Here is a 15,319-nt window from a genome sequence, read left to right as displayed (position 1 = left end):
TCCTTGATAAGCTAACAATATCGGACCTAATGTAGAGAAAGTGTGTGTGCATGTGTGTGTGCGCGCATGTGTGTGTATGCACGCGTGTATATGTGCGTGTGTGTGCGTGTGTGCATGTGTGTGTGCATGTGGTGAGAGTATGGCAGTCAGAATTCAGGGGAAGGGATGGTCCTTTGGTTGTGTTTTCAGTATTTCTGTGGAAAGAACAGGTTGATTGCTAAGTTCACTTTGCTTTTTGAGCTTTCAGAATTAGTATTTAAAGATCTATTCAATATACACCATTGATTGTCCGGGTCCCACCCCATCTCCACCTCCACCCTTCCACTGGTTGAAATTTAAGTTTAAATACTACCTGAGGACAGTTTCTGTAGTCCACACCTATAATGCCAGCACTTTGGGAGGCCGACACAGTAGGATTGTCTGAGGCCAGGAATTCAAGACCACCCTGGACAACATAGTGAGATCCTATCTCTATTAAAAATTTAAAAATTAGCTGGGCGTGTTGGCATGTACCTGTTGTCCTAGTTACTTGGGAGGCTGAGGCGGGATATCTTGAGCCAGAGAGGCTGGGGCTACAGTGAGTTCTGTCCACACCTGGGCAATAGAGTGAGACCTTGTTTCAAAAACAAAAACAATAATGAAAACAAAAAAATAAAAATAAATGTTACCTGAATCCTCCCATTTAGGTATGAAATTGATGTGCTTGCTTTGGTTTATTTCTATTTGTTCTTTTAGTTGTTATTTTCCAGTGAGGAATCATTAAAAATGTCAAATTATTAGCTATGGATACTCTCATTTACATGAGGATAATCTAATAACTAATTTCTTATCTAATTTTTAAACCAAAGTTCAATATGAGATTTGGATATTAAAAAGCACAGTTTGTATTGCAATCAGTACTAAGACATAAATCTTTATCATTGCTATTGATTTAAAGTAATCTTTGATATTATTTGCAATTGAATGAAAATAATTTGTTAAAGTGCTGATTTTAGGGTCCATGGCAGTTGGCGCAGCAAAACACACACTAGGAAAGCAAATGGTTAGTTTTAAATTTTAAGACATTGCTATGGACATACAGTTTATTAGCTTTTTTACAAATTAACATTGTTTGGGGCTGCAAATATACATATATAATTTATGTTATATTTATATAATATATATAATTCAAAAATGGAGTATCATTTGTATATGCAGTGGCATATCTTATCGATGAATGTAAACATGCATTCTCAAGACAGAAAATTATTAAAATTAAATGTTCAGATTTTATATGTTTTGCATAATGATATATATGCTTTCTTAATTTGATTTTTGCATATTTCAATATTGTTCTACATTTTTTGCCAGACTTTACTGTGAGCATAAAACTGGATACTGCCATTTAATTCCAAATATATAATGATCAACTGTCTGCTCCAAAGCTGTACCTTCCAATATTATCGCCAATTTTATTATGAAGGATTATTAATTCCATTAATTATAGTTTTCAATAATAATGAATAATATGATTATTTATAACCGATTATTTTATACTGAAAATATATTTCTGGTGGTATGTTTAGCTCAGGATAAAGAAGACAGGGGCTAAGAGATACAGGCCTTCTGTTTCTGCAGAAGTAGCAGGGAAACATCTTCTTTCCTGGAGTTTTGTGCCTCTAAGCACATTTACAGGGATGGGTTAAAAGACTTATAGCATGTGTACTTATATTCTTAACTCTGTAAATAGAAGGATACTTATTTTTCTCTAAGATACACACAACACACTTAGAGAACAGAAAATACATTATATTTTACTCACTTCAAAAGGTTAGACCGTAACAAGTCAGTGGAACACAGGGAGCACCCAACTAGAAACTGTCCTTGAAAATGTTTTAGGGAGGAATTCTAAAATCCTGCCTTTCATCTTCACTGTGTATCTTCATTTGAATTATGGAACCTTTGTTCATAAGTGAATCTATTTTTATGTTCTGAATCTTCCCATTCAAAGACATATGTTTTCTCAGTTTTTAGACACGTGATCTAAAATGTCAAAATAATACATTCTGCTGAATCTCAGTATTTACTGAGGAAATACAGAAACATGGCAAAAGTCAGGAAGAAAAATGTTTCCTTTTTCTTCTGTCCACAAAATTGGTGGAACATTTATGACTGCAAAAATAAAATGAGTTATTAAAACTGTTTTGATTTAATTTAACAGATGCTCTGATTTTCTTATATATGTGTGTGTATGTATACATACATATATTTAACAACTATAAATATTTATATGTAACAACACTTTCCCAAGATGCCAGTATATTTAGTATGAGCATTTACATATCTAAGTCTCACTTTGGCTGTAGAAACCGATGCTATGCCAACCAGAACAAAGAAATAGTAGCTTTCACTACTGTCACTGATAATAAAAATCAGTATCATTACAGCTTATACAAAATTGTATTTATTAGCCCCATGTCTATTGCTTGCCTTAAAAAAGTGTATCAGAGAAAATGGATGCCATTAGTTTAGGTTGTAGATTAAACTAAAAATAATAATGGCAAAACGTTGCTCAAGTTAACAAATCCCACTAAATAAAACAGGAATGATTTCTAAAACCATGGTCATTTGGATTCACCTTGAGTTTGTGTCTAGATGCATTTATTCATTCATTCATTCATTCATTCAAGCACCAATGGCTGAGTCATGCCAGAGGCTAGACACCCTGTTGTGGAGAGTCCACTGCTGACTAAAGACAGACCAGGTTCTCGCCCTCATGGTAATATTTGGTTTTTGCCTAGTCAGTTATATAAAATTCATTAAAATTTGCTTACATAATTCAAGCAAGTGCTCAGCTTTAAATGTCTGTGCCACACAATTTGACAATTTACATAATTTATTTCATTGCTAAAGAAGTTGATAATTGCGATTTAACTTCAGTCGGGCTTCTCCTAGGTGGGGCGAGCACACCCAGGACATGCACAAGATAATCTGTTGAAATATGACAAGAAAATATTAAATTCTACTTGCAGTTGTAATTTTATCCTAACCTTTGCAATCAATTGTGCTCCACGTATGCTGTATAATGTGTACATTATATAACAGTTCATGTGTATATAAATGAATATTTATGTAAGGGAAATATGCTAAAAATCTGAAATGGGTGGAGCTACTACTAAAAATGTTTAGCAAATTTGTTTAAAACATATACACGTTAGTGTCACTTCTGTATCATTTCATAGTTAAATAAGGGTTTGCAGGGGGAATAGTAAGCCACAGGAGAAAGGAGTACAGAAGAGACCAGAGAAATTGGCTTCTTAATTGGAGGTGGCGGTTAATTCTTGTGATAGGCAATTGTTTCTTCCAGATATAATTCTGGCTCCTTCCTAATTAAGATTAATATTACTCATGTCACCAGTTTGCAGGGTTTCAAGCTTCTGCTAATAAGATCACAACCATTGTGAGCCTTTGCCATCTTTAAAATCTTTCACTATAAAGCAAAATTCATGTAATAGTTGCCGGAGTGCCTTCTTTGAGGTTCTTTGAAAACAGCCGCATTTTCTTTGAGCTATGGAGTGCAGCAGCATAGAACGTGTTTGAATCTCCAAAGCTTAACCCCAAGAAAGATGTTTCTTGCAAGCCACAAACAACTCTACACTTAGTTTCATGAGTTAATATTTACCTCTGCATGACTGGTACAGCATAGAACACATTTTGATGTGGGGTGTCGGGGTGTAGGGTAAAATGACCTAAAATCCCATCACGGCTCTGTTACATTTTGTTATGGGACTTTGTCCAAATTGCTTACACTCTTTGTGTCTTGGTTTTTATATCTGTAAATTAGAATAATAGCACTCACATCACAAATACCATGCATTGAAAACACCTGGCAAAATAACTGATAGTAAATAGTTCTTTTTATTTTTTTACTTTTATTTATTATTTTTTGAGACACAGTCATGCTCTGTCACCCAGACTGGAGTACAGTGGTGCAATCTTGGCTCACTGTAATCTCTGCCTGCTGAGTTCAAGTGATTCTCCTGCCTCAGCCTCTTGAGTAGCTAGAATTACAGGCATGTGCCACCACGCCCAGCTAATTTTTGTAATTTTTTAGTAGAGGCACGGTTTTGCCATTTGACCAGGCTGGTCTCAAACTCCTGACCTTAGGTGGTCCACCCACCTTGGCCTCCCAAAGTTCTAGGATTACAGGTATGAGCCACCTCTCCCAGCCTTGATTTTTTAAAATATCAGTAGCTTTAGTGGTACAAGTAGTTTTTGGTCACATGGAAGTCTGTGATTTTCGTGCACAAGTCACCTGAGTAATGTACATTGTACCCTACAGGTAGTTTTCTATCTCTTACCCACTTCCCAAACCCCTCCAGTCTGTCTCCACTGTCTATGATATCACTCTGTATACCTTTGCATACCCATAGGTTAGCTCCCACTTAGAAATGAGAATATGCAATATTTGGTTTTTCATTCCTTAGTCATTCACTGCAAACTTGTTGCAAAAGACATTTTGTTCTTTTTTATGGCTGAGTTGTACTCCATGGTGTTAAGTTTCATTATCTCCTTTCTTCCCTTGCCATCTTCCTCCCATGCTCTGCCTTTCCTCCCTTTCTTTCTCATATCAGGAGCACATCAGCTTCCTCCCCACTCCTCTTTTTGACATGCCAGTCTCACTCCCTCACATGGTGTCCCCTTCTCTTCTCTAGAAACTCTCAGTCACCACGGACTTCTGCTCCCTCCACACTGAGGTGCACTGACAGCAACACTCCCAGCTGGAGGCATCTTAGCCTAGCTCCTCGAATTTCAGGGTACTATTTCTGATGCCAGGGAAAATGTCTTAGGATGAAATTTTTAACCTGCCCTCCACCTCGGCTCCCAAAGGTACCTATCTACTGTCAGACCCCAAAGTTGACTGTCAGTGAAAAATGTGTGATTAACAGACAGATTGGATGGTACCTAGGAAGCCAGTCCTCTGTTTCACAGTAACAGGCTACAAGTCTATATTTCAATTAGAATACTGAAGTGATCACTCTGACTTTTTAAATATGTAAATTCTAATAGCATCGCTGGCATTTTTCAGACAGTAATACAGACCAGGTTTAAATAGGCAACATGTCGAAATTGCCGTGTGACACAATCCCTCATTCCCATAGTGCTGGCTTGCTCTTAGTTTACAAAAGGGGCTTGCATTTGTACCTTTCTCAGCTTCTCACTAGCAGGACATGTTACGATAATGCAGAAAACAGCCAAGAGAGTGTGGTGTTAGCTGCTGTTTCTTGAGGAGAAACTGTGATGACAAAATCAGAAATGCTGGCATCTGTGGGAAAAACAAGGAATGCAAAGAGCCTGCTCCACTGAGGAACGGCAGATTTCCTTTGAGCAAAGGCAGATGATTATCGTTTTAGTTGGTGATTTTTGTGAATCTGACATTGGTAAAGTAGGGTGTCAATCATGCACTCTCGGTACAGAAATGACCTGACAATATGGCAAAGAAGTAGAACTTTTAGATATGTACCAAAAGCATTATATATTCTAGTTCTACAACGTGTACAGCTATGTAAAGGTATTGGATTCTTAGATAACTAGCTATAGTTCATTATGTCACATTTTCCATGCTTTACCTTGGATTATATGACAAAGTTATGCGTTAAATTTCTTTACTTTTTTTTTTTTTTTTTGCTCATTTCTAAGTAAGGCTATTATAATGAATTCCATTCTATTTAGTTTTAGGAAGAAACGAATACATCTGCATTTTGTAGTGAACTTACTGATTACTTATTATACCTCTACTCAGTGCGTTGGTGTTTCCTAAATACACTGTAGATTGTGGCAGATAACATTCATTTATTAATCATCAAGTGCTCCCTGAATTCCTGTATGAGTTCTGCAAAATAAGGAAAGCCTAACACAGTCCCTCTTCTCCTGTCCTTGGTGAATATATTATCCCTTTATATCTTTAGACGAGTTTCAGATTTCTTATTTAAGACTCAATTCCATTTTCCTTTCTTTAGAAGACTGATTTCCCGCTTTTTAAACCCTTTTCAATATTCTCAACTCAAGATGTGGAGCCCAAAACTGAATTTACATTGAAGTGTTCATTTGCTGCCTTTTTATAGATATAAATTTTAGTGGGATCACTAGCACTTTTGTGACAGTCAATCCAGGCCAGGTTAAGTAAGCAGCATGTCTAGAGGGCCATAGGCATGTAATACTGCTGCATTTCCAAGGCCTTGCTTGGCTGAGAGTCCACACAAGGTGCTTTCATTTCCTACTGTCCCATTCCAACTCTAGATAAGGCTATTGAGTTACATCCATCCATGACTAACCTCAGAAGTAGCCTTTATAGAATAACTTTCTTATTTTTTGATGCCCACAGTAGAGCTCCCACCATCTTTTTCACTAACGTGATAATCTGGTGAAGGCAGCTTGTTAAAAGAGAACTTCCTTCCCACCAAAGGAGATGGTTCCTTATTTACCGTGAAGTTAATTCACTGGCTATTATCCTTGTGGATGTTTCTTTCTGGATATGTAATAGAACTGTTCTGGAAAGGTATGAGTTAGTGTAGCCTGTCTGCTGAACATTTTTTCCGCAATCTCAGCCAAAGTAGAGTGTCTGTTTAAATAACAGCTATAAAATATACTTTGCCCTCTGAAGCTCTGTGGGCTTTCCGTGGGCCCAGAGCAATAAACCACATGATTCCTCATCTTCGTGTGAAAACCTTTCTCAGCCTGCAACCGAACCCCACACTGTGCTTTAGGACCTGACCCATGAGATCTTTCTGGAAGGAGAAGTTCACTTCATGAAGTGGACTTTTAAACATGTCTTTCCTAAGTATTCTTTTGGTCTTCAATAAAGGACACTGGATTGGTCATTTGAAAAGGGATTCCTAGGATTTAATATGTTGGGGGCTCATCAGTGTTGCTGGTTAGTGTCTCTGCTCTTAGTAGGGTCTCAGGACCAGGTAGACTGGCTCTCATAGTAACCTGCCTCTCACAAGACATCACTATGCAAGCCCAAAGGCCATGTTACTAATTTCCAGTGGCCATTCCACTCACAGTAAACTTCTACCAGCTACATGCAGGACACTGGGGATATAAGAAGGCACAAGGCTTATCCTTCATCTCAGGAGAACAGGATCTCGGAAGGAGGCAGATAGCATCACATTTAGTGAATGGCTGAAGAAGAGTTCATTGCAGGGTCTAGAGGGAAAGCAGGGAAAGCTTCCAGGCGAGGTCATGCAGGATGGACAGGAATTAACAGGCTGAGGAATTCGTGAGGGAGGTGGAAGGAAGAGCCTGGTGCTGGGCCACTGAGGGCATGGTGCACATTGAGTGACCTCCTTGTCACTCCTGTAGCCAGAGAGCAGAATGCACGGTGGGGGTGGCAGAGATGAAGCTGGAGTGCTCAGCAGTGCAAGGTTGCAGAGATGCATGCTGTGGAGAGCTTTGAACCTTCTCGTGGGTGTTGCTCTGGGGTGGGGTGCTGAATGATTAAGAATGAAGTAGTGGAATAGTCAAGTTAATTTTCTAAAGACTGGTCTAACCGCAGCATGAAGCAGAAGTTCACAACTGAAGGCACAAGGGTGGGCTCCATGGGGTGTGTCCAAGGCAGAAATCTAAGTGAGAGATGGCGATGGCGCGAGCAGCACTGGTCTCAGTAGAAATCAAGAGATTTGGGCAGACACAGAACTCTTGAGGAAGCAGGTTCATGGGGCATGGTGACTGAAGAGCTGTGGAGTGTGGACGAGGCATCGGATGACTCCTAGGTTTCTCACCTGCTTTCCTCTGCAAAGAAGAGGCCGAATTCCACTTTAGAGTAGATAGTGCTTGGGGTGTTAAAGGGTGTTGGAGCAGAGTGCTGGGTAGATCAAGAAAGAGAAAGAGGGAGAGAGATCAGCATTGGTAATGAAGATTTAGGCTTCACTATTTTAAAGACTACAATTGAATCACTAGGATGGATGATTGCCCAGAAAGAATGTGTAGAAACAAGCTTGGAACAGAAGCCGGAGGGAGACCAACATTTTGGGGAATGGCAGGGAAAACAATCAACAGCAACAACAAACACATGAAGATCGAGAAGGCAGGGCAGAGGACTCCGAGGGACGCCAGGATAAAATGAGTCCTGATGGCATTTCCGGAAGGTGTTCAATCAACCACAATCAGGTCTGGCAAGAGGTCGGATAAGACAACAACTGATTTTCCAGCTGGATTTGTCAGCAGAGGGGCCAACAAGCTTGGAAAGAACAATCTCAGTGGAGTGGCTCGAGCTGAGGCCAAATCACAGTGAGATGAAGTGAAAGAGAAAACAAGGAAGATATCGAGTGTTACAGGAGACATTTGTTAATGAGGAAGAGAGAAAAGGAGAAAGCTAAGTTGGCTTTTCTCATAGTTAGGACACGTTTTCCCTTGCACAGCGCTGGAGGCGTGCTGACAAATGCCTCTTAGGGTTCCTTTTTCCTAAGCCCTGTGCAGATTATCTTTGGATGGGCACATTCCCTATTCATGAAGGCACGGCCAAGTTGATCTGCTTTTCGCCTTCTGTACGATCCCACGTCTGGGCACCTCCATGACGCCATACCCCGACTGGCCGACTGGGCTTGGGTTGGCCCTGTGATTTTCAGACTGATCCCCTCTCCTGTATGAATGGAGTCTGGGACTCTGGCGTGGATATGCACTGCAGGAGCCTCATTTTGGTGTTGAGAATGGTTTGGATGGACTGGGAAATGTGGGGCAGAGCCGACAAGCTCAAGAAGCTCTGAAATGCAAGGGAATAGACCAAGTGTGACGACAGGATTGAAAAAGTGGGTCACCAATGGAACGGAGGAAGACACTTGCATTATACTTCAGGAAATGGAGCCAAGACAAAGCCTTGGAAGGCAAGTTGTGCTGATGCCAGGAGACCACATAGGGATCGGGGCGCTCAGTTCCCTGCTCACCGCCCATCCTTGCCTGACCTTAGCTGACTCCACAGACTCAACTCAGCCTCAGGCAGTGGGCTTTTCTTGTTTCACTTTCAGAATGTATCACGGTTTTCAATTTCTGGGTGCAGTGTGCTTTCACCAGACACTGACACAGATGTAACAGAAAGCAGACATTCAGACATAGGAACGTGAAAATGTATTTTGAGTTTCATCCCCACTTAAAACTGCAACAACATACATTATGCATCAAAGTGCATTAGGCTGAGCCAGTTGCTGTCACAGACTAATGCTTGCATAACCAATTATTTCACCCACACATACCCAAAATTCAAGCCGCTAGTGGGGTGAGAGCTGGCGGAAATGGATCTAATAAAATGTATCAACAAACGCTGCAAATGTGAAGGGAAAGTTAGTCCTTACTAATAAGTGGGGGGAAGTGAGAGCAGCTGCTTAGTCTCTTGATTTGAAGCTGACAACCATGTTTAATATCTGACATTTTTCTTTGTGATAAAGTATAGAGCCAACATGGTATTTTTTTCGGCAGGCTAACATATATTTAAGTTATAAATCTTCTACCTTGCTCTAAAATATAGAGATGGATTTTGGAGATGGGGGTAATATATGTTTAAAGAGTAATGAGAAGCTGAGTTTCTGCTGGAAAAATATTGATTGTAGGCATTTTTTGAAAGGTTCTGCACAGATGAGCCATCTTCAAATGCAATGCCCAGAACCAAGAGAGGACATGAAGACACCACACAGGCACCCCTGCCAGCCGTCCGTACGGCACCATTGTTAACCAGGGAGATCCTGGTCCTGTGTAGGATTTCTGTTAACAAATGCACAGCCTACTTCAGGATCATCCTTACTTGCACGTAAAGCATTTATTTCTGGAGTTCCAAAGCTTCACATCACTCCCCACAATCGAGAAGCAAAGTACTCTCCCTCTGTCTGCCTCCTGAGGCTGTGCTGTTATAACTAACGCTTCAAAACATAATCTTCATGAAGAGTGTGAAAATTAGTTTGCTAGATGAGCTCTCTTGGGTTCTCCTTGCTCTCTTCGGCCTTTGCTGTCCCTGATCACCTCTTCAAACAGGCCTGCCTGCCCGAGGGAGTCTCAGCTGAAGTGAATGCAGGGAAGACATGGAAGTCGGTCTGGAGGCAGAGGGTAGGGGCCCGTACAGCCTGCTCTGCAGAGCTGCAAGTGAGCCTCAAAGGGCTGGTTCCCAAATGAAGTGCCTTGCAAGAGAGAGAGAGAGACAGAGAGAGAGAGAGAGAGAGAGAGAGAGAGAGAGAAGGGAGGGAGGGAGGGAGGGAAGGAAGGAAGGAAGGAAGGAAGGAAGGAAGGAAGGAAGGAAGGAAGGAAGGAAAAAGGATATGTTCAGAATGAATAATCCTCGGTTGATGACTTCCAAATCATAGGTAGTGTAATTTGAGCAGCTGCCCAGAGGCCCTGGGCATCCGGCATCCAGGCCCCCTTTTTCTCAGCGTCATCTGCATCTTTTGGGGTCCCACTTCCGTCGTTCACAGAGGCTCAGCTAGGTGGCCTCTATGGCTTTCCACGCTGGGATGCCTCACCTCAGTGACCCCAGAGACCCCGACGTGGCTGATGCACCCTTCGTTTCTGTCCTCTCGGAAGAGTTCCCGTTACGAGAGTTCCCAGTGAAAACAAAGTGTGGACTGGGCAGTGGAGAGAGTGGAATTCCACTTGTTTGCTGCCTCATTTCCCTGTATAAGTGTCCTTACTTGTAAAACACTTCCCAAACAAGTCTCAGGGTTTTATGAGGAAAGATAGCAGGAGAGAAAACGCCTCGGGAGAAAGAGAAAAATCGATTCAAGTATTATTCATGTTTTAAGTAAAAATGATGCTCTCCTTTGGGCCATCGTTGTTAGAGTGTAGTGCGCCCTCTTGTAGACAACACCTCAAGAACGCTGTGTGGTGGGCAGCTGTCCAGCAAAGATTGTCATAGTCAATAGTCATTTCCAGAGGACATGCGGGAGAAGCGTGGGGGCGGGGGTCATTTGAAATACCCTTTAAGAACAAAATTACCTGACAAACCAAGCTGCTTCTTGGGTAGAAGGAGGCACGAGCCATCAAGGGGGAGAGTGGGTGGATGTCACCTCGCCATTACTCTGTCACTGGAGACCTTGCACACATTTTTATTCCTTCCCACAATTATTCTTTCATTTCATATAATTATTCATACTCTGCAGTGACACATAGAAAAGCAATTGACCTAGTATTTCTCTCTATAGGAGAAGGCGAAGCCATTATAAAAAAGACTTCTGGCTTCATTATACTCCATAGTTCTTCTGAAATAAGATGAATGTATTCATTTTTCATGATGGGATTTTGTTTGAAAGTTCTTTACGACTTTTAAGATTTAGTCCATTCGTTCTTATAGCCCTGTGCCACCACAACACATCTTCCTCAACCTCCCTCTGCAAAAACTTCTAGAAAGACATTGGGAGGTGTCCCGGAGCCATGGACGTGTCTCACCTTCCTCACATAGGAATCCTCCTCACCGTGTTTTGACAAGAGTTATGGAAAGTCTATTGGAAGTTTTCTAGTTATAGAGAACTCCGCATCTTTCAAGATAGCTCATTTTATTTCTGTGTATCTCTTCTGGCAGGAAAGCGCGTCTTTACATCATGCTGATATCTACCTGTTTGTTTTTCCTCTTGTCTTTACGTTCTGACTCCACAATTTATCTTTTAAAGCCATCCTCATCAGCACACAGCTGTTCCCTCGCTGGAGATAACAGTAAGAGTCCCACCCCTCATTTTCTCTTAGCCATAGTATGTTCTCAGGTGTTCTCTGTTCTTAACGTACCACAGTTTTCGGGTTTTTACTAACATGCTATTTCATCTTTCAAGTAATCTTTTTCAGGATTCCAGAATTATTTTTACTTCCCATGCAAACTTTTTCCAGTTTATTCTGAAATATTTTAGCAAACGTGCTGTATGCCTTATCTCTTTTATTGTAAACACATCTACACAGAGAAAAGATATATCCTTTAGTTATATAAAGTCTGCTTCTCAGCCTTAATCTCTTAAGTAGCAATAAAATATTTCTCCTCCATCCTTCAGATTTCGACTCAGCTCACATGGTTTCCTCTACTTGCTTTCTGATGTATCTTATCCGTAGAGCTAAAATTTTAGAAAATATTTAATATTCAAATGAGTAATCTCCATTGCACACTCAAAGCCCAGGAGGGAGCTTGTGACAGAGGCCACAATGGAGCCAGGCTGGAGAGATCATCATAGCCCAGTGTAAAGTCTGCTGGTGGCTTTGCAAATGATGATCGATCACTTTTCTTCATAACTACTGCTACCCGATACTTAAAAAACAACCTGCTGTGATCCCTTACTAGTATCTTATTTTTCTTTGAGTGAAAAAAAAATCTGCAAAGGAAATATAGTGGAAATAGAATTGAAGGAACTAGAATAAAAATGGATCTGTTCCAACTGGGCAATGCTGAGAAAAGTGTTTGCAAAGAGGATGTGTAGATATGAAGAGACTTCAATACAGGATTGGGGGGCGGACAGGGAGACATCGTTTCTTTTTTTAAAATTTTATTTAATTGTGGTAAAAAATACTTCACATGAGATCTACCCTCTTAATACATTTTTAAAATTTATTTATTTAACTTTAGGTGCATACTACATCTGGCATTTCTCCCCATGTTATCCCTCCCCACCCCCCGCTGTCTCTTCCCTAATCCCCCAACTGCTCCCAGTGTGTGATGCTCCTCTCCCTGAGTCCACGTGTTCTCATTGTTCAACACCCACCTATGAGTGAGAACATGTGGTGTTTGGTTTTCTGTTCTTGTGTCAGTTTGCTGAGAATGATGGTTTCCAGATTCATCCAAGTCCCTACAAAGGACATGAACTCATCATTTATTATGGCTGCGTAGTATTCCATGGTGTATATGTACCACATTTTCTTTGTCCAGTCTATCATTGATGGGCATTTGGGTTGGTTCCAGGGCTTTGCTATTTATTGTACACAGGGCTGCAATGAACATACATGTGCATGTGTCTTTATAGCAGGATGATTTATAGTTCTTTGGGTATATGCCCAATAATGGGATTGCTGGGGCTAAGAAACAGAATCTACAAAGAACTAAAAGAGATATACAAGAAAAAAACAACCCCATTCAAAAGAGGGCAAAGGATATGAACAGACACTTTTCAAAAGACATATATGAGGTCAACAAACATGAAAAAATGCTCATCATCACTGGTCATTAGAGAAATGCAAATCAAAACCACATTGAGATACCATCTCACATCAGTTAGAATGGCGATCATTAAAAAATCTGGAGACAACAGATGCTGGAGAGGATGTGAAGAAACAGGAACAGTCTTACACAGCTGGTGGGAGTGTAAATTAGTTCAACCACCCTGGAAGACAGTGTGGTGATTTCTCAAGGATCTAGAAAGAGACATTGTTTCTTAAGAGTTTATGACTACAAGATGCAATTCCATATTTAGAACCCATGTTAACTTGAATAACTGTGTAAAGGCAACCGGTGGGGGAGTGGTGGGAATGGGGACCACAGTTTGGCCAATGAAAACAGGAGCTACTTTCTGGAATTACATAAGGGCATTCCTTAAAGAAAAGCAGATAACTCTAGACTTCAGAATCCCAGAAGTGTGCGGAATGCAAGCTGTTCTTATAATGGAATGTTGTGGTTTGAACCGCAGGTAGGAGCCTACCCTCCTTCCTCTAGTACCTGAGAAAGGTCGTGAAGCCCAGGAATCAGAGTATACATGGCTCATTCTTATATTACAGCTTAGTTTACATAATAAATGTCATGTCATGTTACATATCATGTCATATTACACAAATGTCAATGTCTATGGCATTTCGAAAAATGTTTTCAACTTCCCCACAGTTTGGTTAAGAAATCATTTCCTCTTCTCTTCTGAAGCTGGTGCTTCCAGCCTCTTCCTTCCGGCGCCACTCCACCTTCACCTGTCCCCCGAGGCGCACACCCACAGCCCACTTCCATTTCCCAGTTGGCATTGGAATTCTTAGAGGTTTCTTCAGTTATCATAACACTTTCCTCTAATGCAATTTTTCAATGTACATGGTTATGTGAAGACCCATTCAAAAGGCCTATAAGAATTCTAACTATTTGTATGTTTTACTAACAAGTTACATGGTGATTGTGAGCCATTGATGACGGGCAAAGAAAAATTACTTTTGGCCATTTAAAAGTGTATATCACTTTGACATTTATCTCATTTTACCTCGACTGAGGCACTTTGATCACAGAATAAAGTTTCACTTTGATCAACCTAATATAAAGTTATGAATACAAATACACAATCCTCCTTATACCAAATGGATATTGACCCTGGGCATGGAGGGCCACGCTGATTTTAGGTCCATCTGCAAACTCCCTTGTGATTTCATAAGTGCTTTAAAAGTAGTTTTCAGATTAAATATAGAATAACTATTAGGAACACAGTCTTTGGGGTCCTACAGACATGGGCTTGAAGTCTGGAATTTCCAATTCCATTACTTATTATTATTACTTAATATTATTCCTGTCCAAAATGTGACTAGTAGTTATGCCAAAAGTGCATGCTGAGAATTGCATGGGAAAAAAGTTTATAACTTACTTAGAAAAGAGTATAAAGTTGATAAATACTAGCTATTATTCTTGTTATTATTAAGTATTTATACTCTCTTAGGCCATCTTTAACTGCAGAGCCTCCATTTTTCTAGGTAAAATATAACTGGCAAAATGTTGCTTGGATAGTACTAACCCTAGAAATAGACAAATAAAAGCCATTTGTGCCAAGAACCTGGAGGATAACTGAATTTCAGTGAGCTAGGCTGCAGATGGGTACATCTGCCATTGTTTTATTTTAATTTAAGATCGGCTTATTCCCTTGGATCAGAAAAAGGCAATTTTTTCAAGGTTTGTTTTCCCAAACAGCCACCCAAACAAAGAGATGAATGAAGCCCCAATCCCTTCCCGTTTGATGGCGTTATATAAATACATAGCAAACATTGATGTGGCTTGCACATCATCGAGAAGGTTGAAGCTGGGGCTCTGATGAGGTTTCCCTCCTACTCCTAACCACACCACGGCATAGGATGTCTGATCTATGCTGGGTATTTCTGGGCTTTCAGACAGTGAGATTTCTAATGCACTTGGTGTGAGTCACAAATGCAAACGTCCATTTCTGCCTGTTCTGTGCCTCTGAAAGTCCAAGACCCAGCCAGCAGTTTGCCAAGGCCTGCTGGGCCCTCTTTGTAAAGTGCCTCGCGCCATCTAGCGTCCAATGGAGGCATAGACGTGGGCCTCCACGCGGAGGGCACCGACCCTCCAGCCCATTGCGGCAAATAACCACCCACAGCAGAGCCACAGGGCCATTCATTGTAGTTTACACAT

The 15,319-nt window shown here is 40.7% G+C and overlaps 1 protein-coding gene across 2 annotated transcripts in view; it reads left to right on the top strand.

Annotated features, from left to right (window-relative positions):
- The window catches only part of FAM155A (family with sequence similarity 155 member A), a 669,060-nt gene that overhangs the window by 614,190 nt on the left and 39,551 nt on the right, over positions 1 to 15,319 (top strand). The gene's annotated exons all lie outside the window — the stretch shown is intronic.

The sequence above is a fragment of the Sapajus apella genome, unplaced genomic scaffold (assembly GCF_009761245.1).
Source record: "Sapajus apella isolate SASKATOON/1434 unplaced genomic scaffold, GSC_monkey_1.0 scaffold60, whole genome shotgun sequence".
NCBI lineage: Eukaryota > Metazoa > Chordata > Mammalia > Primates > Cebidae > Sapajus > Sapajus apella.
The sequence above is the reverse complement of the archived record's forward strand: the minus strand, read 5'-3'. Positions and strand labels throughout refer to the sequence as shown.